This window comes from Triticum aestivum, chromosome 2B, assembly GCF_018294505.1.
Source record: "Triticum aestivum cultivar Chinese Spring chromosome 2B, IWGSC CS RefSeq v2.1, whole genome shotgun sequence".
NCBI classification, from domain to species: domain Eukaryota; kingdom Viridiplantae; phylum Streptophyta; class Magnoliopsida; order Poales; family Poaceae; genus Triticum; species Triticum aestivum.
This window is the reverse complement of record NC_057798.1, coordinates 225593900-225619731: the sequence shown is the minus strand read 5'-3', so window position 1 is coordinate 225619731 and position 25832 is coordinate 225593900.

Here is a 25832-nt window from a genome sequence, read left to right as displayed (position 1 = left end):
GCCTGCCCTGGGCTCTTCGACTGGTTGCGGACGGCTACTGGCTGAGGTCGGCCTTGCGATCTTCCTCGGAGGGCGAACTGGCTCTAGGCTAGGCTTCTGGCGAGGCGCGTCCGGCCATCGCGAGGGCGCCAGCCCCCAGCCCCCTGCCTAGCAGGGGAGTGCTGATCTGTGGCCCTCCTCGCGCGTCCGAGGCAGAAGGAGATGCGGAAGACGTGCTTGAGCACGCTCGGGAGCGCCGTGCCCTCCGCGAAGGGTTCCTTCGGAGGGTGGCGGACGTGGTGAGCCAGCTTGGTGTAGAGCTCGCTGACGAGGACGTGCGCCTTGAGGCTGAGGGCCTGCGCCTAGCTGAGGAGAGGCACAAGCTGAAGGTGGCCGTTGCCCTTGCGCGCCACCGGCGTGACCTCAACAATGAGAAGGCTGAGGCGTCGCTGGCAGCTTCTCAGGAGGCCTGCTTCCGGGCCGTCGAGGAGGCTCAAGAGGCCAACCAGCGGCGCAGGGCCGCGGAAGAGTGGGCGTGGGAGCTCCGGGCCCTGAGAAGCTCCCTGGAGCATCAGGTGGAGTTGCATGAGGCGACCCTTGCGTCGATGGAGGGGGGCTTGGTTGATCGGGCAAAGCTTCAGAAGCATGAGGAGGCAATGAGGCTGGAGGCCACCGAGCGCGCCCTGGAACTTGAGCGATTAGAGACGAGGGAGCGCATGGTGGCGCAGGCGGAGGATGATGTCGCCGCGAGGGAAGCCCGAGCCTCGGGAGAAGTTGATCGCCGTGTGGTGGCGGCTCGCTCGAACCTCGAGCGCGAGTTCGTGGAAAGGCTTGAGCTGATCCAGGTCGAAGCAGAGGGCAGGTCCGCCGCCCTAAGGGCCAAGCTGGATGAAGTCACGCGGCGTGCGGATGCTACCGGGGCCGCCCTTGGCGTGGCACAGGTGGAACTAGTTTCTGCCCGAGCCGAGGTGCTTCTTCTCCACCAAAGGGTGGATGCGGCCGAGGCTGTTGCGCAGCAGAACGAGGACGAGATACGCCAGCGGCAGACCTTGGAGCACGTGCACAGCCCCATGCTCCGCGAGCTCCGGGAAAGAGCCAACACGGCCTTGGGTATCATCTTCGAGGCAGCCGTTGGGGAACTTCATGTGGTCAACTATGCTGGTAACCTTCAGTTCTTCACCGACATGGTGACGCAGCTGGAAGTCCGTTCGGGTAGAGCCGACAGGTTGGTGGAGGAGAGGAGTCGCGCCCTACTTGGGCGTGCTTTCTCTCGCATCTTCAGTCATCTTCAGCACATGGATCCCCACTTCGACTTCGATGCCGCCATCGCACCGGTGCCCTTGGCCGTCCAGGACAATCTAGCGAGCTGGGTGGAAGACAACGTGGACGCCCTGGTTTGGGCCTTCACCACTGATGGCGATGGCGTGGTCGTAGCCGCCGACGAGGGCGGAGTGGTGAATGGCCCGGGTGCTGGTGAGGGCAAAATGATGAATGACCCAGGTGCTGTCGGCGGCGACGTAGGAGGCGATGGCGAAGCCAGCGACGCCAGCGGCGGCTCCGGAGGTATCCCCGGGGATGCATTGGGGGATTTATCCGATTGACCATGTGTCGTTCCTGTTTTTACCCTGCGCAGAGAGAGTTCGGGCTTGGCCTAGGAGATTGTAAGAGCATTTTGGGAGGGGGGCCCTCGTGTAAAAACTTGCAGTTAGCGTATTTGTAGGCATGACATCACCCGTGTGCCTGCACCGGGTGACTGGTTCATGGCGAGCCGACTGGCTTGTTTACCTTTGACCCGCGTGGGCCCTGAGCCAACCCGCGGAGGGTCGTGGCGTCCTGAGTGTCTCCTGAACGAGCCTGTTGAACCTGCAAGTAGATCCTCCTGAGAGGGCGTGCCGATGGCAGTCTGGGCTGCGTTCATGCTGGGCCTGGCCCAGCTCGTGAGGGGCTCGCGAGGGGAGGCAGCTAAAGATTGGACGGATGCAAAGCGGCAACTAGAATGCAAGAGATTGCTCGAACGAGACTAAACACCCCTTCCCCGGACACACGCAAGTTTTAAGCTCAAATCCAACTTAAATCCAAACAGGGAAAAGCAACAACCAAGGGGAAAAGCAGGAAAAGCAGAAAAAGCCGCGTCCGGCACCTAGTCTAGTCTTCGACGTCTTCTCACCAGCGCGGAGCTAAGTGCTGCCACTGGGCGTGGGCAGGAGCCCTCGAGGCCCGAGGGCGGCTCTCCGGAGACTCTGGGGCGTGTACAGCCCCACTCATTATTACGTGAGAGTGTCACGGGGCGGCGAGCTTCTCAGGCACTGGGCCTTCTTCACAGGTATCGGCCTTGCTTCATATCGCCAGACGAGGGCCCTGCCTTGCGCCACACTCTATTGCCACCAACGACGGCCGGAGACCGAGGACGCCGCTGATGGGATAGAGCGGTCGCCAGCGGTTCCCCCGACGACCACGGGTCCTCTACCGGGGGTAGGCCCTGGGGCACCTCCCCGGCAAAGGGCCTACCTCCTGAGGGCGCCTTGCTCCGAGTGCCGCGTGGGCGAGGCTGGATCTCGGCCCCTCTCCTGCAGCCCCCGGTGCCCCCTCCTGATGGGTGGGGAGCTGCTGGATTGGGGCAGCCACCCACCGCGACGACCTGTACCTCCTTCGATCCATGGTTAGCGTATGCATGTTCCTGAGGGATTAGCGGTACCCGATAGTCACTGCCTCCGGCACGGTCGGCGGGGCCTTCCCTTGGCTCCTGAAAGAGCTCAGCCTCGGGTGCTTCTTCTCCCCAGCCTGGGCTGACGAACTGGCCATGGTCTTCCTCCTGCGCGTGTCCTTGATCCATCATGTGTAGCACATACGCTTCCGGGGCCGCCGCCCCGAACGCCTCGCCGTAGTGCCCCATGTGCCATGCAGCTCTGCTCACGATGCCAACCTGGGAGTGGTAGCGTGGCGGCTCACCGGGACCGTGGGCTGTAGTGGATCCCCCTTCGAAGGTCGGAGGTGGAGGCGGCGCCGTTGGTGGCCAGGTGCTGAGGGCCTGGTTGGTGTTGGAGTGGCCCTGGAATCCGCTGGGAGCTGTGCGGGCGCGTGTGGGGCCTCCGTGCGGTCCTCCTTGGGCCTGAGGTGGCAGTTGGGTGCAGAAGGGGGGAGCCCCCGAGGCGGCGGAGCCCAGAAGCTCTGTCACCCGCTCCAGTAGTACGTCACGGCCGCCCTCTAGCAACCTGCATTGCAGTAGTTCTCGAGATACTGTGAGCGCAGCCCTTGAGTTCGCCTGCTCTCGCCGTGAGTACGGTGTCGTGGCCGTGGCATGGCTCGAGGCCCTCGCTGCCGACCGCACCTGCCATGGCGTGAGGGCTGGTGTCGCCTGACCGCGTCGCCCGCAGCCCGCAGCGCCCTGCGGACCACAGGCTGCCTGGGGCACGGGGTTGAGGTCGCCCTGGGCAAGCGGCTCTGCGTGGGCGGGCTAGGCCACCCAGGGATCTAGGTTGCCCGTGGGGTCGCCGGACATGATGATGATGATGAGGCGACGGGCGGCGAAACACGAGGCGAAGGAGAGCAGACTCCGGCACACCCCTACCTGGCGCACCAAATGTCAGATTTCGGGTTCCGGCAGACCCTTGAGGTTCGAACACTAGGGTGCGTGCGGAGATCACGCCCTCAGCCTACCCATGTTTCACCGCCTCGCTAGGATCTAAACTACACGAAGAACAACACAAGGGACACCAGATTTATACTGGTTTAGGCCACCATTGTGGTGTAATACCCTACTCCAGTTTGTGGTGTGTGGATTGCCTCTGGGGCTGATGAGGAACAGTACAAGGGAAGAACAGCCTCGCGAGGGTCTGTTCTTGGTTGGTGCGATGAACTGCTAGGAGGGTTCAGTCGCCTCTCTCTCTCTATGTCTTTCTATCCTTGTTCTCTCGATGCCTCTACCCTGTGGGTGGCTAGTCCTATTTATAGGCAGGGGCCATGGACCTCTTCCCAAATATTGAGCGGGAAGGGCGCCAACAATTGGCCATTTTGAAGGGGAACATCTAGTACACTTATCCTGACTAAAGTTGGTTCTCGCCTGCCAAAAGACCCTGACGATGACGCTGGCTTGGGCTCCACGATGACCTCCATTTTACCATCCTGCTGGTCTTGGTCTTGTTGCACCAAAATGGTTGCCTTTGCTTGATACCCTTGCCTGCGCTTGCCCCCTTTGCACCAAAGGGGAAACAAGGACTCTGCGCAGGCCGGCGCCCGCCTGGCGCCCGCCTGGCCTTGGTCGTCATGGCTTGCGTCACGGGCACCTCGTGAGGTACCCCGCCTTGATCTCTCTGCCTCCTCGCGAGCCATCCTGACGAGGCCGTGCTTGAGGAAGCCTCCTATCGTCCGCCCCGCGAGGCTTGGCCCCTCGCGAGGGTCTTGAGCATGTGTCGATGAAGATGGGCCGTACGGGGCCACTCCTTAAGCCACGCTGCAGGCCGCAGGCAGGCAAGTCTGGGTACCCCCATTCCCAGAACGCCGACAAACATCTTTATCATTTTCACTTTCATTATCACTAGGTGAATGTTCATTACCAGAATGAGTTTTAGCATGAGAGATAGAGACATCATTGTTATCTTTAGAAGGTTTTTCAAGTTTAGGTTCACTAGAGGTATGCAAAGTCTTATCATTTTTATTGTTCTTCTTCTTTTTAGAAGGACTAGGTGCATCAGTGTTAATTCTTTGAGAGTCTTATTCAATTCTTTTGGGGCGTCCCTCAGGATAAACTGGTTCCTGAGTCATTCTACCTCCTCTAGTCATTACTCTAACAACATGATCATTCGTATTTTTCCTCATTATTTCACTAAGCAATTATTTTTGAGATTTAGCAACTTGTTCTAGCTGAGTTTAAACCATAGAGGCATGTTTTCCTACACCTCTAACATCATTAATGATTCTAAATAACAAGTCACTCAAGCGATCAATCATATCAGAATTTTGTTTCAATTGTTTCATAGCATTTGCATTTAAGTGATCTTGTTTCCTAATGTAGTTATCAAATTCACATAGGCATTGGCTAGGGTGTTTATTGTAAGGGATGTAACCTTCATCAAACTTTAATAAAGAATTTACCTCTACCACCTATGGTGGCGGTGTGTCAAGTCCATGTATTTCTTCAATAGGTGGTAAATTCTTAACATCTTCAGCCTTAATACCTTTTTCCTTCATACATTCTTTGCTTCTTACATATATTAAGGACTGAGAAATAATATACCCCTCTTCTAAGGAGTGGGTTTAGGCGGTGGTTCAGGAAGAGTCCAATCATCCTAATTCTTCAATATGTTATTCAATAATTCCTCACCTTGTTCAACAGTTCGTTCCCTGAAAACACAACCAACACAACTATCTAGGAATTCCCTAGAAGCATCGGTGAGTCCATTATAGAAGATATCAAGTATTTCATTTTTCTTAAGAGGATGATCAGGTAAAGCATTAAGCAATTGGAGAATCCTCCCCCAAGTTTGTGGGATACTCTCTTCTTCAATTTGCACAAAGTTAAATATCTCCTGTAAGGCAGCTTGTTTCTTATGAGCATGAAAATACTTTTGAGAGAAGTAATAGATCATATCCAGGGGACCACGCACACAACTAGGAGCAAGAGTATTGTACCATGTCTTAGCCTTACCCTTTAATGAGAACGGAAATAACTTGAGAATATAGTAGTAGCGAATTTTCTCATCATGAGCAAATAGGGTGGCTATGTCATTTAGTTTAGTAAGATGTGACACTACAGTTTCGAATTCATAGCCATGGAAAGGATCATATTCAGCCAAAGTAATTAACTTTGGGTCGATAGAGAATTTATAATCCTTATCGGTAACACAAATAGGTGAAGTAACAAACTTAAGATCACATTTCATTCTAGTATTCAAGGATTTTTCTTTCAACTTGACTAGTAATTTCTTACGATCATCTCTATCCTTGCAAGCAGGAAAGTCTCTAGCGACCTCTCCATCCATAACATAACATAACACTCAGGTATCCATAGTTTTCATTTTCAAAGGCTTCATCAGTTTCAACATTCTCAATATCTTTAGCTCTAGCAAGTTGTTCATCAAGAAATTCACCTAGTGGCACATTACCATCAAGAAAGGTACTAGCATCATCATAAGCATCATTGATAGCAGAAGTAGCATCATCAATAACTTGCGACATATTAGGATTAATAGTATGTGGTGGTGTTGCATGTTTACTCAAAATAGAAAGTGAATCAAGTGCAAAGTTTGATGGCAATTCCTTACCTTCCCTTGTCCTAAAGGTAACGATCTTGGTTTTGGTATCATTTAGATTCTTCATATTGATAAACATATATAAATCCCAAGTGACTCAAAAAATATAGCTATACTCCCTGACAACGGTGCCAGAAAAAGGTCTTGATAACCCACAAGTTTAGGGGGTCGCAACAGTTTTTTAGGGTAGAGTATTCAACCCAAATTTATTGATTCGGCACAAGGGGAGCCAAAAAATATTTTTAAGTATTAGCAGTTGAGTTTTCAATTCAACCACACCCAGAGATTAAATATCTGCAACACAATGATCAGTAGCACAATAGTATGATAGTTTTGATAGCAGTTGTAATGGTAGCAATAACAATAGTAACTTAGCAAGAACAATATGTGGAAAACTCGTAGGCATTGGATCAGTAAATTCATTGGATGATATCCATCATATATCAGTCATAACCTAGGGCGACACGGAACTAGCTCTAGTTCATAAATATAATGTAGGCATGTATTCCGTAGATAGTCATAAATTTATTGATGGTTCTAGTTTCGAAGTGCGGCACATTATTCCCGGATGGTGTAATGTGGGCACACGTTCTCTGATGCGTACGTGGTGTTTGCACCATAGGGTGCACCTCAATTAGTGATCTCAACACACGTCTTGTTCCATCAACCGTACATGCTCATTATTACCATTCCGCACGCTTCTTTTAATTAGAATGTGTGCCCGTCTAGCGCACACACACCTTGATATGTCTAACAGTTCCTGTTTGTTGTGGATAATCACAAACAATCATCCGTGTGAAGTGTATGCCATCAATTGCAGACACCTTGACCTTGCTGACCATTTCCGTTGTGTTGCCTAATCGCATACAGTTCATCCGAGTGAACTACATGACGTCAATCGCACACACACCTTGATCTACCCGACTGTGTTGCCTATTCGCAAACAGTTCATCCGAGTGAACGGTATGCTCTACATCGCACACACCTTCATCCGGCTACCCGTTTCTGTTGTTAATCTCATCATAAACAATTCATTCGAGTGAACCATATGCCACGCATTGCATGCGCAATTATAATCTGAACCGTCTTTGATGTCTCCGCCATCGCAAACATTTTTCATCATTTTTGACAGTTTTATTACAACATCGTTTGCGATTAATGCATCACACATAGTTTAATCGAAGGGTCTCAGATTGTAGTGTCACGTTAGCAGCATCATGCAGTAGTGTAATGAAACACAAGTCTGAAACATTTGAAAATTTCAACGAATTTCAGAGTGAAGTGGAGAATCATCGTAATAAGAAAATAAAGTTTCTACGATCTGATCGTGGAGGTGAATATTTGGGTTACGAGTTTGGTATTCATTTAAGACAATGTGGAATTGTTTCATAGCTCACGCCATGTGGAACACCACATCGTAATGGTGTATTCGAACATGGTAATCGTACACTACTGGATATGGTGCATTCTATGGTGTCTCTTACCATTTTGCCACTATCATTTTTGGGGTTATGCATTAGAGATAGCCGCATTCACTTTAAATAGGGCACCGTCTAAATCTGTTGAGACGACACCGTATGAGTTGTGGTTTGTCAAGAAACCTAAGCTGTCGTTTTTAAAAGTTTTGGGATGCGACGCTTATGTCAAGAGGCTTCAGCCTGATAAGCTCAAATCCATAGCAGAGAAGTGCATCTTCATAGGATACCCTAAAGAGACCATTGGGTATACCTTCTACCACAGATCAAGGGCAAGATCTTTGTTGCCAAGAATGGGTCCTTTCTAGAGAAGGAGTTTCTCACGAAACAAGTGAGTGGGAGGAAAGTAGAACTTGATGAGGTAATTGTACCTTCTCTCAAATTGGAAGGTAGCACATCACATAAAGCAGTTCCCGTGATGCCTACACCAACAAAAGAGGAAGTTAATGATGATGATCATAAAACTGTAGATCAAGTTACTACTGAACTTCGTAGGTCGACCAGGGTAAGTTCCACACCAGAGTGGTATAGTAATCCATTCTTGGAAATCATGTTGTTAGACAACGGGGAACCTACAAACTATGAAGAAGCTATGATGAGCCCGGATTCCGACAAATGGCTTCAGGCCATGAAGGCCGAGATAGGATCCATCTATGAGAACAAATTATGGACTTTGGTGGACTTGCCCGATGATTGGCAAGCCACTGAGAATAAATGGATCTTTAAGAAGACAATGGAAATGCCACCATCTATAAAGCTCGACTTGTCACAAAGTGTTTCCGACAAGTTCAAGGGGTTGACTACCATGAGACTTCCTCACCCGTAGCGATGCGTAAGTTTGTTAGAATTATGTAAGCTATTGCCACATTTTATGATTATGAGATCTGGCAAATGGACATCAAAATGGCATTCCTTAACAGGTTTCTTAAGGAAGACTTGTATATGATGCAATCAGAAGGTTTTGTCGATCCTAAGGATGCTAACAAAGTATGCAAGCTGCAGCAATGCATCTATGGACTGGTACAAGCATCTCAGAGTTGGAATATTCGCTTTGATGAGGTGATCAAAGCTTTTGGTTTTATACAAGGGTTTTTTATGATAGTGCCCCTGGTTCCTTAGTTGTGCTCAATTATCCCCATGCTCTAAACTTTTGCTCACTTTTCCCCACACCCTTGTCTGAAACTCTCTCACAAACGGTCAAACTGGATGTTTGCCGTCGGGTCAATGGCTTGACCGTTAACTGCTGACGAGTGGGACTAGGGCCGGGTCCTCCTTTCACCGTTATGTCCTGAAGAGTAAGGCCGCAAGAGACACGTGTGAGCAGCTTGTCTGAAAAATATCGAGCCACTCCCGCGGCGCCTCCTCCGTTGCCGCCGCCATCGTGCCATCCACCCTCTAACCCTATTCTATCAGTCAGCGACGCCACGCCTCCGCCACATTAACCCCCCTTACCCCAATATGGGATTAAGAAGCGATGTCGGGGGTAGACGCCCTCCGGCCCATCGACCGTGGAGATGATTGGGTTGAATCGTAGGCAGATAATTCATGGATTCCATCTGGGTAAGCATCATTTCCCCTTGAATTTATGAGAAAACTTGTCAATTAGGCAGTATTTGACCACTACATGGTTGAATCGTACCAGTTTAGGTTGCTTAATTTTTACCCCTTTATTTTGATCGAATAGGATTGATCATGCCCTTGCTTTTTGGCTGGCGGTTAGAATGAAAACTAGCATGCCGCATGGTACTAAACCGCATATGATCTCTGGATTTTTCTACCCAAAGGTGGTAGAAACCAGCATTTTGTTCAAAGATTTTTGCGGTGCACTCCATTCCGTGTATTACTGGAGCTTTGCCGATGTTGTTGAACTGAAATATTTCAACAGTAGCAAGTGCTACCTCTTGAGCATGCATTGGTTTTTGCTTGAAGAGGAAAGGGTGATGCAGCAAAGTAGCGTAAGTATTTCCCTCAGTTTTTGAGAACCAAGGCATCAATCCAGTAGGAGGCTACACGCAAATCCCTCGTACCTGCACAAACAAATAAGAACCTTGCAACCAACGCGATAAAGGGGTTGTCAATCCCTTCACGGCCACTCACAAAAGTGAAATCTGATAGAGATAATAAGATAAATATTTTTGGTATTTTTATGATATAGATTGGAAAGTAAAGATTGCAAAATAAAATAGATCGGAAACTTATATGATGGAAAATAGACCCGGGGCCCATAGGTTTCACTAGTGGCTTCTCTCAAGATAGCATAAGTATTACGGTGGGTGAACAAATTACTGTCGAGCAATTGATAGAAAAGTGCATAGTTATGAGAATATCTAGGCATGATCATGTATATAGGCATCACATCCGCGACAAGTAGATCGAAACGATTCTGCATCTACTACTATTACTCCACACATCGACCGCTATCCAACATGCATCTAGAGTATTAAGTTCATAAGAACAGAGTAACACATTAGGCAAGATGACATGATGTAGAGGGATAAACTCAAGCAATATGATATAAACCCCATCTTTTTATCCTCGATGGCAACAATACAATACGTGCCTTGCTGGCCCTGCTGTCACTGGGAAAGGACACCGCAAGATTGAACCCAAAGCTAAGCACTTCTCCCATTATAAGAAAGATCAATCTAGTAGGCCAAACCAAACTGATAATTCGAAGAGACTTGCAAAGATAACAAATCATACATAAAAGAATTCAGAGGAGATTCAAATATTGTTCATAGATAATCTTTATCATAAATCCACAATTCATCGGATCTCGACAAACACACCACAAAAAGAATTACATCGAATAGATCTCCAAGAAGATCGAGGAGAACTTTGTATTGAGATCCAAAGAGAGAGAAGAAGACCCAAAGGTCTGTGGTAAACTACTCACACTTCATCGGAGAGGCTATGGTGTTGATGTAGAAGCCCTCCGTGATTGATTCCCGCTCCGGTGGAGCGCCGAAAAAGGCCCCAAGATGGGATCTCATGGGTACAGAAGGTTGTGGCGGTGGAAATAGGGTTTCGTGGTGCTCCCGGATGTTTTTAGGGTATATGAGTATATATAGGCGAAAGAAGTCGGTCAGGGGGGCCACGAGGGGCCCACGAGGGTGGGGGCGCGCCTACCCCCCCCCCCCCGAGCGTGCCTCCCTACCTCGTGGTTGCCTTGTTTCTTTCTTGACGTCCACTCCAAGTCTCCTGGATTGCGTTTGTTCCAAAAATAACTCTCCCGAAGGTTTCATTCCGTTTGGACTCCGTTTGATATTCCTTTTCTGCGAAACAGTGAAATAGGCAAAAAAACAACAATTTGGACTGGGCCTTCGGTTAATAGGTTAGTCCCAAAAATAATATAAAAGTGTATAGTAAAGCCCATTAAACATCCAAAACAGATAATATAATAGCATGGAACAATCAAAAATTATAGATATGTTGGAGGCGTATCAAGCATCCCCAAGCTTAATTCTTGCTCGTCCTCGAGTAGGTAAATGGTAAAAATAGAAATTTTGATGTGGAATGCTACCTAGCATAACTCTCAATGTAATTTTCTTTATTGTGGCATGAATGTTGAGATCCAAAAGATTTAAGACAAAAGTTTAATATTGACATAAGAGTAATAATACTTCAAGCATACTTACAAAGTAATCATGTCTTCTCAAAATAACATAGCCAAAGAAAGCTTATCCCTACAAAATCATATAGTTTGACCATGCTTCATTTTCGTCACACAAAATGCTCCCTTCATGCACAACCCCGGTTTCAGCCAAGCAATTGGTTCATACTTTTTAACGCGCTTCACCCTTTTCAACCCTCATGCAATACATGAGTGTAAGCCATGGACATAGCACTATGGGTGGAGTAGAGTATGATGATAGGGATTATGTGAGAAAACAAAAAAGGAGAAAGTCTCGCTGAGGGAGTCCTGGACTAGGGGGTGTCCGGACAGCCGGACTATCGTCGTCCGCCGGACTCCAAGACTACGAAGATACAAGATTGAAGACTCCGTCCCGTGTCCGGATGGGACTTTCCTTGGCGTGGAAGGCAAGCTTGGTGATACGGATATGTAGATCTCCTACCATTGTAACCGACTCTGTGTAACCCTAGCCCTCTCCGGTGCCTATATAAACCGGAGGGCTTTAGTCCATAGGACACAACATACATTACAACTATCATACCATAGGCTAGCTTCTAGGGTTTAGCCTCCTTGATCTCGTGGTAGATCCACTCTTGTACTACCCATATCATCAATATTAATCAAGCAGGACGTAGGGTTTTACCTCCATCAAGAGGGCCCGAACCTGGGTAAAACATCATGTCCCTTGTCTCCTGTTACCATCCGCCTAGACGCACAGTTCGGGACCCCCTACCCGAGATCCGCCGGTTTTGACACCATTGGTGCTTTCATTGAGAGTTCCTCTGTGTCGTCACCGATAGGCTCGATGGCTTCTTCAATCAACAACCACGCTGTCCAGGATGAGACTTTTCTCCCCGGACAAATCTTTGTATTCGGCGGCTTCGCACTGCGGGCTAATTCACTTGGCCATCTAGAGCAGATCGAAAGCTACGCCCCTGGCCATCAGGTCAGGTTCGGAAGCCTAAACTTCACGGCCGACATCCGCGGGGACTTGATCTTCGACGGGCTCGAGCCACAGCCGAGCGTGCCGCACTGTCACGATGGGCATGATCTAGCTCTGCCGCCGGACAGTGCCTTGGTGGCCGCACACAAATCCGCTCCGGCCCTTAGTCCGGAGCCGATCGCCCAGATCGAGGATCGGTGGCTGGACACCGCCTCGGGGGCTGCAACTTCCACGGATATGGAGCCGAACACTAACCTAGTCCTTTGTAAAGCTCATGACTCCGAGGTACCGGACTCCCTGCCGGACTCCGCACCTCCCACGCCCCTGCCAATCAAAGCTGATTGGGCGCCGGTCATGGAGTTCACCGCCACGGACATCTTCCAACACTCGCCCTTTGGCGACATCCTAAATTCACTAAAGCATCTCTCGCTATCCGGAGAGACCTGGCCGGACTATGGCCAGGACGGTTGGGATACGGACGACGAAGAAATTCAAAGCCCACCCATGACTCTGAGGATATCGACGGTATGGACGACGATGCCGGAGACAAACAAGAACCAGCGCCGACAGGGCACTGGAAGACCACCTCGTCATATGACATATACATGGTGGACACCCCAAAAGAGGGGGACGGTGAAGAAGCAGCGGGGGCAGATTCCTCAAAGAAACAGCCCAAGCGCCAATGACAGTGGCGCCGCTCTAAATCCCGCCACGGCAAGAATGGAGATTCAGGCACAGGAGATAATAATACCCCAGAGAGTGCCGAAGATAATCCCCTCCAGCAAGACTCAGCGCAGGAGGATGCAGAAGCAAGCCCTCACGAGAGGGTGGCAGACGAAGAGGTCGAGGATGATAATTATATACCTCCCTCCGAAGACGAGGCAAGCCTCAACGATGATGAATTCGTCGTGCCGGAGGATCCTGTCGAACAAGAGCGTTTTAAACGCAGGCTTATCGCCACGGCAAATAGCCTAAAGAAAAAGCAGCAGCAGCTTCAAGCTGATCAAGATCTGCTGGCCGATCGATGGACCGAGGTCCTCGCGGCCGAAGAGTATGAACTCGAACGCCCCTCCAAAAGCTACCCAAGACGCAAGTTGCTCCCCCGATTAGAGGAGGAAACATACATACCTTCATCGCCAACGCACAATACGGCTGACCGACCACCCCATGGCCGAGACAGAGAGGCATCTAGGCCCTCCACCAAGACCATACCCCGGCATCGCTCCAAAAGTACGAAGCCAAGAGGGAACGCGCCGGACTTGCGAGATATATTGGAGGACAAAGCAAGGCAATCCAGATCCATCTATGGATCATGTGGGCGCCCCACGACCCACGACGAATACCGTCGCGCCAGATACAATAACTCTGGCCGAGCCGAACACAGCACACAACGCTCTCTCGAGCTACGTCGTGACATTGCTCAATATAGAGGCGCCGCACACCCGCTATGCTTCACTAACGAAGTAATGGATCATCAAATCCCTGAAGGGTTTAAACCCGTAAACATTGAATCCTACGATGGCACAACAGACCCTGCGGTTTGGATCGAAGATTATCTCCTTCACATCCATATGGCCCGCGGCGACGATCTCCACGCCATCAAGTATCTCCCACTCAAGCTTAAAGGACCAGCTCGGCATTGGCTTAACAGCTTGCCCGCAGAGTCAATTGGATGTTGGGAAGACCTGGAAGCCGCATTCCTCGACAACTTCCAGGGCACATATGTGCGACCACCAGACGCCGATGCCCTAAGCCACATAATTCAACAGCCAGACGAATCAGCCAGACAATTCTGGACACGGTTCCTCACAAAGAAAAATCAAATCGTCGACTGTCCGGATGCAGAGGCCCTCGCAGCCTTCAAGCATAACATCCGTGACGAATGGCTAGCCCGGCACCTAGGACAGGAAAAGCCGAAATCCATGGCAGCCCTCACATCATTAATGACCCGCTTCTGTGCGGGAGAGGATAGCTGGCTAGCTCGCAGCAACAACCTCAGTAAAAATTCTGGCAGTCTAGATACCAAGGACCACAATGGCAGGTCGCGTCGAAGCAAAAATAAACGCCGCATTAACGGCGACGACAAGGAGGATACGGAAGTCAACACCGGATGCCGAGGCTCTAAACCCGGTCAGTGGAAGAAGCCATTCAAAAGAACCACTCCGGGTCCGTCCAATTTGGACCGAATACTCGACCGCTTATGCCAGATACATGGCACCCCTGAAAAGCCAGCTAATCACACCAACAGAGATTGCTGGGTGTTCAAGCAGGCAGGTAAGTTAATTGCCGAAAACAATGACAAGGGGCTGCACAGCGACGACGAGGAAGAGACCCGACCGCCGAACAATAGAGGACAGAAGGGTTTCCCCCCACAAGTGCGGATGGTGAACATGATATACGCAACCCATATACCCAAGAGGGAGCGAAAGCGTGCACTAAGGGACGTATATGCGATGGAGCCAGTCGCCCCTAAGTTCAATCCATGGTCCTCTTGCCCGATCACTTTCGATCGAAGAGATCATCCGACCAGTATCCGCCATGGCGGATTCACCGCATTGGTTTTAGACCCAATCGTCGATGGATTTCACCTCACGAGAGTCCTGATGGACGGCGGCAGTAGCCTGAACCTGCTTTATCAGGATACAGTGCGCAAGATGGGCATAGACCCCTCAAGGATTAAACCTACAAAGACGACTTTCAAAGGCGTCATACCAGGTGTTGAGGCCAATTGTACAGGCTCCGTCACACTGGAAGTGGTCTTCGGATCCCCGGACAATTTCCGCAGCGGCTATCACGCCCTGCTCGGACGAACCGCGTTTGCAAAGTTCAACGCGGTACCGCACTACGCATACCTCAAGCTCAAGACGCCAGGCCCCCGTGGAGTCATCACGGTCAATGGAAATATGGAACGCTCCCTCCGAATGGAGGAACACACGGCGGCTCTCGCGGCAGAAGTACAGAACATCCTTTTAAGGCAATATTCGAGTCCGGCCGTTAAACGGCCGGACACGGCCAAACGCGCCCGGAGCAACATCAACCAAGACCACCTGGCACGTTCCGAGCACGCGTAGCAATGCGGCCCCAACCCCAGCCCTTGCATAATTGCAAGACCAACCCTCCACGTACATCATTACGCTCTGGAGATACCATGGGCCTAGGGGAAGGGGCACGACCACAACAGACCCAGAGTGCGGCTCGACCACACCAGGGGCTCACAAGTGTGTCACTCCTTTTTTATTATTATTATTTTCTTTCTTTATGTACACAGGACTCCGTTCACCAGAGGCCTTGTCCGGCGGTGAACCCGCCGAATTCACGACGCAACAGCCAGGGAAGAAAGAAGACTGCGATAAACACTCAGGTGGTCTCCACTACGAGCATTAAATTTGATTATATCTACCAGTCCGCAGCCCATCCCTGGAGGGGGACATGTTTGATTAAGTCCAATCCCTTGCTTACCGCACTATTTGTATCATTCCGCACTCATAGCAGAAGTCTTTAAATAAACAATGCAGCATTTTTTGCCGGTTATTGCATTACTTTACACATATGTTCATTAATGACATCTCGCATCGGTATATTACTAGTACGGCCGAATACACCAGGGGCTTATGTTCCCCGCATTATGGTGTGATAAGTCCGAACACTTTCACAAGTGCGGCACCCCGAACTTATAGCATTATATGAATCGGCTCCGAATCATGTCTTGGGTCAATAGTTGGGTTTGCCCGGCTCCCACGTTTTGGTGCCTTACGTTCCGTTCTGTCGGCTAAGGTGGCACTGGGAGAACCACTGCGATTGCGCCTCGGTTGAGCCGGGCGAGCGCCTCAGTGGAGAAAGCTAAAACTGACTGGCATGATAAGGTGAAAGACTGGTCGCTGTTCGAGAGGTCTTTTCGGGTCCCTAAAGACTCATGCCGCTTCGAGCGAAGTTCCGGATAATGTCCGACGAAGGCGTAGATAGCGCCCCGAATTCGGTCTTCCGAATACTAGGGGCTTCGCCGAAATTTAAAATTATAGAATTCTATGCCTAAGTGAGAGTGTTCAAGCATTATAAGTCCGGTTGCCTTGTTCGTTGTGTTGAGCGCCTCCCTAGATGGACCCAAAAATGGGAACAAGAGTGCTCAAGTTATCCCGAACACCCCAGCACTTGCGGCTCGGGGGCTGAAGCCAACGACTTGCCATCTCTCAAATTTTATAAACGGCCGCACAGAAGGTAATATTTTAAATTAAACAAGCATTGCTTAAAGCACATATGAACAAAGTTTTCAGCGCACAGGATAATACATAGCGAGTTTTTACTCAATAATTACATCTCTGGGGCATTCATCCGCAATATTGCGGGCACCCTTCAGGACAGTCTTATAGTACATTTCGGGCGTATGATACTCCTTGCCCGCTCGCGGCGGGTCAGTAAGAAGCCTCTCCGCATCCAGCCTGCCCCAGTGCACCTTTGCGCGGGCAAGGGCCCGACGAGCACCTTCAATACAGGCGGAGCGCTTGACGACCTCCACCCAGGGGCACGCATCCACCAGCCGCCGCACGAGGCCGAAATAGCTCCCAGGCATGGCCTGTCCAGGCCACAGCCGGACTATGAGGCCCTTCATGGCCTCCTCAGCCGCCTTGTGGAGCTCGACCAGCTGCTTCAGCTGGTCGCTAGGGGGCACCGGATGGCCGTCCTCAGCGTACTGAGACCAGAAGACCTTCTCCATTGAGCTCCCCTCCTGGCCACGGTAGAATGCGGCGGCATCGAATACACTGCGCGGCAGATCTGCAAACGCCCCTGGAGAGCTCCGAATGCGGGTAAGTGTCAGGTAGTTTACATTAACATGCTTGCTTTGCATGAAAAATGCCTTACCCGCCGCTATATTCTTCACATCTTCAACCTCCTGAAGGGCCTTACGGGCCTCGGCCTTGGCGGACTTGGCACTTTCGAGAGCCGAGGCGAGCTCGGACTCTCGAGTCTTGGAGTCGCGCTCCAAACTCTCATGCTTCTCCATGAGAGCCTGGAGCTCTTGCCGCACTTCCGCCACCTGTGCCTCCTGCTTTTCTCGCTCTGCCCGTTCCGCGGCCGCACTGTGTTCGGCCGCGGACACAGCCTCCTTCAGGGCTGCCACCTCGTTTGTGGCCCCTGCAGTACCTGTATTATCCTTGTTAATTTTATTGCAACCAAAATCCTTTTCTGTAAGGTAAAAATTCAAAGTGGTTCTACTCACCTTGTTTGTCCTCGAGCTGCCTCTTGGCATGGCCGAGCTCCCGCTCGGACCGCTCGAGATCTTGCTTTAATGCACCAACCTCCGCAGTCAGTGCGGCAGAGGTCAGCAGCACAGCCTGCAAACCCATATTGACATAATTTATTAGCAACCTGCGAATATCTTTTTAGATCCTCAGTCCGGCTTTTCTTTCCGAACACCGAACCAAGCATCAGGGGCTACTGTCTATGCGGTATTACATTACATAATTTTAACTTCTTACCTCAAAGCCTGTTAGAAGGCTACTGCAGGCTTCGGTCAGCCCGCTCTTGGCAAGCTGAACCTTCTGAATCACCGCACTCATAACAGTGCGGTGTTCTTCCTCAATGGAAGCGCCTTTGAGCACCTCCAGCAAGTTGTCCGGCGCCTCCGGTTGGACGGAGGCCGCCGGCGTCATGGTCTTGCCCTTCTTGCGAAGGGGCCGCTTGCCGGACTCCGGAACAGCTGCAGGTTCCGGCATGGAGTCCGGCGCAAAGTCCGGGAGGCTGCCTCGCAGCGCCTCCAGAGCCTCCTCCTGATGGGTCCCTTTCTGGGATCCCACCTCGGCGTCCTCATCGGCGCAGGGGGTGGAGGCAGTCGGAAGGGAATCCACATCCGACGGGGCCAACGACCCGCTCGATGAAGTGGGGAGATCATCATCGGCCGGACTGCGGGCAATATGCGGCATCAGTAGGACACTATGTGACACAAAAGAAATTGCATATCATTCAGGGATCCGGATACTTACGATCTTGCCGGAGGCCTGGCCCTTGAAGGCCACTCCTCGTCGCCAACGTCGGTGTTGGCAGAGCTGTCCGGGGAATAGTTCTCCCCCTCTTGGACCCTTCGGCCTCCCCTGTTGGGGAAGCCTTCCTCTTCCTCTCCCCCCTCCGGGAGAGAGTCTTCTTCCTCCTCCTCGTCTTCGGGGGAGGAGTCTGCCTCGTCGTCGGACGCCTGATAACGGGAACTCTTTCGAGTGCCCGTGGCCACCTTCTTGGCCTTCTTCTCCGGCACCACATGCGGTGCCGGAACCAGCAGCCCCGCTAGACGGGCACCCACTGGGTCTTCTGGCATGGGAGCCGGGCAGATGAGCTGCTCGGCCTTCTTCATCCATTCCTGTCAAAGGAAAAGGGAAATTGAAACCCTCTTGGAATCAATCTATTTACAATAAGTGTCCCGTAAAGGGGTAGAATCACTTACCTCGTCAGCCGGATGCTGCGAGTGAAATCCGCGATCTTCCGTCGCGGATGCGGGGGCTTCGGCGCCGTTAAACAGCACCCTCCAGGCGCCTTCGTACATCGTGTCGAAGAGCCCGCTCAGCGCCTGGTGCTGTTCCGGATCGAACTCCCACAGATTGAATGCCCGTTCTTGGCATGGGAGAATCCGGCGGACGAGCATGACTTGGACCACGTCGACAAGCCTGAGCTTCTTGTTCACCAGCTTCTGGATACAGGCTCGGAGTCTCGTCAGCTCCGTCGAATTACCCCACAGCAAGCCCTTCTCTTTCCAGGAGGTGAGCTGTGTAGGGATACCAGATCTAAACTTGGGGGCCGCCGCCCACGTAGGGTCGCGCGGCTCGGTGATGTAGAACCACCCCGATTGCCAACCCTTGACGGAGTCCACGAAGGCCCCTTCGAACCAGAGGACGTTGGGCATCTTGCCCAACATGGCGCCTCCATCACTCCGCCTGCGTGCCCTTCACTACCTTCGGCTTGACGTTGAAGGTCTTGAGCCACAAGCTGAAGTGGGGCCGGATGCAGAGGAGGGCCTCGCACACGACGATAAACGCCGAGATGTTGAGGATGAATTTCGGCGCCAGATCGTGGAAATCCAGGCCGTAGTAGAACATGAGCCCCCGGACAAAGGGGTGAAGTGGAAAGCCCAGTCCGCGGAGGAAGTGGGGAAGGAAAACGACCCTCTCATGGGGCCTGGGGGTAGGGATGAGCTGCCCCTCGTCGGGCAGCCGGTGCGCGATGTCGCCGGAAAGGTATCCGGCGCTGCGCAGCTTTGTGATATGCTCCTCCTTAACGGTGGAAGCCAACCATTTGCCTCCCCCTCCGAACATGGTCGGAGAAGGTTGAGACAAGATGCACGAACTTGGGCGCTGGAGCTTGAGTGCGCGGAGGTGGATAAGCAAAGGAGGAAGAAGGCGTGGGTGAAAAGGTGAATCCTTATCCCTTATATATAGGCGAGCGAATACTATGTGTCCCCCACCAGCCTGGTAAAACTCGCTTATCTCCCAAGCGCCACCATCAATGGCGCGGTTGGGTTACCCACGTCCGTATTGATGAGAATCCCGGAATAAGGGGAACACGATCTCTGCTTCGACAAGACATGCCAAGGAAACCGCTTCGCTAAACGTGCTGAGGTGGTATAATAAAAAACGACGATTCAAGTAAAGGCTTGGTAGTGGTGTGACGTCATGCCGCAAAATACGTCAGCAGATTGAGCTTGAGTACATTTTATTCTCTCTACGGTGGAATGTGGAATTTATTTTGCAGAGCCGGACACTATCCTGGTGTTCATGATCTTCTCTGGATTATTCAAAGGAGGAACCCGCCTTGCAATGCCGAACATTGTGCGTGCCGGACTTATTGTCATTGAAGCCTGGTTCAGGGGCTACTGAGGGAGTCCTGGACTAGGGGTGTCCGGACATCCGGACTATCATCATCCGCCGGACTCCAAGACTACGAAGATACAAGATTGAAGACTCCGTCCCGTGTCCGGATGGGACTTTCCTTGGCATGGAAGGCAAGCTTGGCGATATGGATATGTAGATCTCCTACCATTGTAATTGACTCTGTGTAACCCTAGCCCTCTCCGGTGCCTATATAAACCGGAGGGCTTTAGTCCGTAGGACACAACATACATTACAACAATCATACCATAGGCTAGCTTCTAGGGTTTAACCTCCTTGATCTCGTGGTAGATCCACTCTTGTACTGCCCATATCATCAATATTAATCAAGTAGGACGTAGGGTTTTACCTCCATCAAGAGGGCCCGAACCTGGGTAAAACATCGTGTCCCTTGTCTCCTGTTACCATCCGCCTAGACGCACAGTTCGGGACCCCCTACCCGAGATCCGCCGGTTTTGACACCGACACTCGCATTGACGCAGCTAATCAACGGGCTATGGAGATGCCCATCAATTGATGTCAATACAAGGAGTAGGGATTGGCATGCAACGGATGCACTAGAGCTATAAATGTATCAAAGCTCAACAAAAAGAAACTAAGTGGGTGTGCATCCAACTTGCCTGCTCACGAAGACCTAGGGCATTTTTAGGAAGCCCATCATTGGAATATACAAGCCAAGTTCTATAATGAAAAATTCCCACTAGTATATGAAAGTGACAACATAAGAGACTCTTTATCATGAAGATCATGGTGCTACTTTGAAGCACAAGTGTGGAAAAAGGATAGTAACATTGTCCCTTCTCTTTTTTTCTCTCATTTTTTTGTGGGCTTCTTTGACCTCTCTTTTTTTATTTGGGGTTCTTTGGCCTCTTTTATTTTTCATGAAGTCCGGAGACTCATCCTAACTTGTGAGGGAATCATTGCTTCCATCATCCTTTCCTCACATGGGACAATGCTCTAATAATGAAGATCATCACACTTTTATTTACTTACAACTCAAAAATTACAACTCAATACTTAGAACAAAATATGACTCTATGTGAATGCCTCCGGAGGTGTACCGGGATGTGCAATGAATCAAGAGTGACATGTATGAAAGAATTATGAATGGTGGCTTTGCCACAAATACGATATCAACTACATGATCATGCAAAGCAATATGACAATGGTGGAGCGTGTCATAAAAACGTAACGGTGGAAAGTTGCATGGCAATATATCTCGGAATGGCTATGGAAATGCCATAATAGGTAGGTATGGTGGCTATTTTGAGGAAGGTATATGGTGGGTGTATGATACGGCGAAAGTTGCGCGGCACAAGAGAGGCTAGCAATGGTGGAAGGGTAAGAGTGCGTATAATCCATGGACTCAACATTAGTCATGAAGAACTCACATACTTATTGCAAAAATCTACAAGTTATCAAAACAAAGTACTACACACATTCTCCTAGGGGAAGGGTTGGTAGGAGTTAACCATCACGCGATCCCGACCTCCACACATAAGGAAGACAATCAATAAATAAATCATGCTCCAACTTCATCACATAACGGTTCACCATACGTGCATGCTACGGGAATCACAAACTTTTAACACAAGTATTCCTCAAATTCACAACTACCCAACTAGCATGACTCTAATATTACCATACTCATATCTCAAAACAATCATCAAGTATCAAACTTCTCATAGTATTCAATGCACTTTATAAGATAGTTTTTATTATACCTATCTTGGATGCTCATCATATTAGGACTAAAATTTTAACCAAAGCAAATTACCATGCTGTTCTAAAAGACTCTCAAAATAATATAAGTGAAGCATGAGAGATCAATAATTTCTACAAAATAAAACCACCACCGTGCTCTAAAAAGGTATAAGTGAAGCATTAGAGCAAAATTATCTAGCTCAAAAGATATAAGTGAAGCACATAGAGTATTCTAATAAGTTCCGATTCATGTGTGTCCCTCCCAAAAGGTGTGTACAGCAAGGATTACTGTGGTAAACTAAAAAGAAAAGACTCAAATCATACAAGACGCTCCAAGCAAAACACATATCATGTGGTGAATAAAAATATAGCATCAAGTACAGTTACCGATGGACGAAGACGAAAGAGGGGATGCCTTCCGGGGCATCCCCAAGCTTAGGCTTTTGGTTGCCCTTGAATTTTACCTTGGGGTGCCTTGGGAATCCCCAAGCTTAGGCTCTTGCCAATCCTTATTCCATAATCCATAAAATCTTTATCCAAAAAACTTCGCAACACAAAACTCAACAGAAAATCTCGTGAGCTCCGTTAGCGAAATAAAACAAACCACCACTTTAAGGTACTGTAATGAACTCATTCTTTATTTATATTGGTGTTAAACCTACTGTATGCCAACTTCTCTATGGTTCATACCCCCCCCCCCCGATACTAGCCATAGATTCATCAAAGTAAGCAAACAACACACGAAAAACAGAATCTATCAAAAACAGAACAGTCTGTAGTAATCTGTAACTTTCGAATACTTCTGGAATGCTAAAAATTCTACCAAAATAGGAAGTCCTAGATAATTTGTCTATTAATCTTCTTCACAAAGAATCAACTGAAAATCACGTTTCTGTGATTTATGAAAATTATTCTCGTACGTGCAAAAGTTTCTGTTTTTCAGCAAGATCAAATTAACTATCACCCAAGATAATCCTATAGGTTTTACTTGACACAAACAATAACTAAAACATAAAACCACATCTATCCAGAGTCTATATGAATTATTTATTACTAAACAGGAACAAAAAGCAAAGAACAAAAAATAAAATTGGGTTGCCTCCCAACAAGCGCTATCGTTTAACGCCCCTAGCTAGGCATAAAAGCGAGAATAGATCTAGGTATTGCCATCTTTGGTATTCAATTCATAGGTGGCTCTCATAATAGATTCATAAGGTAATTTTATTTTCTTCCTAGGAAAGTGTTCCATGTCTTTCCTTAATGGAAACTGGAACCTAATATTTCCTTCTTTCATATCAATAATTGCGCCAATCATTCCAAGGAAAGGTCTACCAAGAATAATAGGACATGAAGGATTGCAATCTATATCAAGGACAATAAAATCTATGGGCACATAATTCCTATTTGCAACAATAAGAAAATCATTAATCCTTCCCATAGGTTTCTTAATGGTGGAATCCGCAAGGTGCAAGTTTAAAGAGCAATCATCAAATTCACGGAAACCTAACACATCACACAAAGTTTTTGGAATCATGGAAACACTATTTTAAAAAGAAATTCAGAGGTAAAAAGAAATCATGGAAACACACCCCCGGGTTTAGCTATATGCATAGATGCTTGTAAGGGTTTAGAGACTGCAGTAGGAATTGTATTCCCTGGAGCAGAGCATAGGGAATGTATGCGACACCTAGCGCAGAATTTTAAAAAGAAATTCAGAGGTAAAGTTTACGATGAGAACCTATGGCTGGCATCATACACATGCATCTTGAGGAAGCATGAGCACCATTTGAGAGTGTTTTATGTTCACAATCCTAAGGTGAAGGAGTACTTGGAAGCACGTCATGGAATGGTGTGGTCAAGAAGCAAATTCAATGAAATCTGCAAAGTAGACTATGTGACCAGTAACCTCGCAGAGTGCTTCAACGCAAAGGTCAAGTCAGTGAAAGGGCTATTGTTGTGTCCAGCATTTGATAAGATAAGGGAGATGATCATGATAAAGATGGATCTTCATAAAAGAATTGCAGAAACACAATACATTGGCCATTTTATGCTCCCATCTCTGATTAAGGCATTGCATGCCAAGGCAAGAGGACTGAAGATGAAATGCATTCGGCTGTCGACATACGAGGCTGAGGTAACATATACTGACACAAAAACTAGGGAATGGAGGTATCCAGTGAACCTAGCAACTAGGGAATGTAGTTGTAGGCAATGGCAGATGCGTGGAAGCCATGCATACATGCCCTACATCTGATGAGTGTTATCGGGGTTGAAGATGGTGAAGTTGATCAGTATTGCTCTGAATATTTCTCTGTTGCCAAATTTTGGTTGCTTATCTTGACAATGTACCTGCACTCTTGGGAAAAGATCAATGGAACAGAGTAGATCCACGGTTCAAATTATGTTCTTCTGTACTTACTAGACCACCAGGAAGACCAAGGAAAACATGATAAGAGCAGGTGAAAAGGGTCATGTAAAAAAATAGCGTAAGTGCAAAAAAATGTGGAACCCTAGGACACATTGCTAGGCTTTGTACTGATCCAGTGGATGCATCATTTGGAGAAGAGCAACAATGGGCAGTAGCAAATGCAGCAGCAGAGGAGGAGCACCGGCATCTTAGTATGTGTGCAGTAGAAGCACCGACATCTTGGTATGTGTGCAGCCTTCCCTTTTTATATGCATTTGTTCTCTTTTTTATCGATGGCTTATCCCTAATCTTATTTCTGTTTGGCCCAACTCTAGGATAGGTGGAGATAAAGGAAAGAAATGGCCTAGAGAGGAAGAAACTTTTGTTGAACCATCATCTGATGCAGAATTTGAAGCCATGGCTTATGATGGCTTTGAAGCTATAAGAGAGGAGAAAGACATGGTTCCTATCATTCCTTTAAAGATTATGGAACCAACAGATGATCGTCAACTGGTAATCAAGTGCTCGGGAAACCAGGAGCAGCTATCCCTAGTGAAGATCAAAAGGAAGAAGACAAAGCCGCAGAATATGCCAGCTAGGAAAACCATGAGCAAGAGAGTTAAGCCATCTGCGAACACAAGGAGCAAGTAAAATATTTGAATTTGAACTTTGAACTAGTGTAAAAACTTCTAAGGTGTAATGATGCAATATGATATTTGTACTTGGATGTCAAATTTGTGGTAGAATTCATAGTTGAGGCAAATTTTGAATTTAAGGCAAATTTTGATTTTGAGCCAACATTTGAAGTCCATTGCTGTGTGTGTGATGTTGCAATGTTTTCTGGACTATTATACATTTGCTCCAAAATGAGATCCTAAGCTCCAAATGAGCTCTGAAGCTCCAAATGCTCAAAATGAGCTCCGAAGCTAGGGTAAACAGCCTCATTTGTAATCAAGATTTTCTCAACTTGTCTAAATGAGCCAAATAATTTTTATTAAGAACTATTCAATCTATATAATATCCATTTGAAGTCTCAATATTTATTGAATTAGTGTCCATTTCTTCATTTTTTAAAATTGGATACGCTTTTATAGAGAACCATTTGAAAGCACAAGTGCTCCCTAGGTGGTTTTGGTAATTAATGTCAACATATCTCTTGTTGGACTAACACTTTTATCTAGTATGTTTCAGATAAGTTCAACAATGGAGTGGCATGGACTAAAGGATGTGGGAACTCCTTCAAGATGCTAAGGACAAAGGATTGGCTCAAGCTTCAAGCTCAAGACTCTTCATTTTACATTTTAGTGATCCAAGATCACATTGAGTCTATAGGAAAAGCCAATACTATCAAGAAGGGATGAGGTGTTGCTTAATGAGTTTCTTGCTCCACAGTGCTTAGTGATATGCTCCAAACCCTCAACTACTTTCCCACTTCCACACATATGACCTAAACCTAAAGTCAAACTCGGCCCCACCGATTCTTTCTATCTGGCGCCACCGAGTTCAGATGTCATAGCCACTGCCACAAATCCTAGACAAATCGGTCTCACCAATAGGGATCTCGATCTCACCGA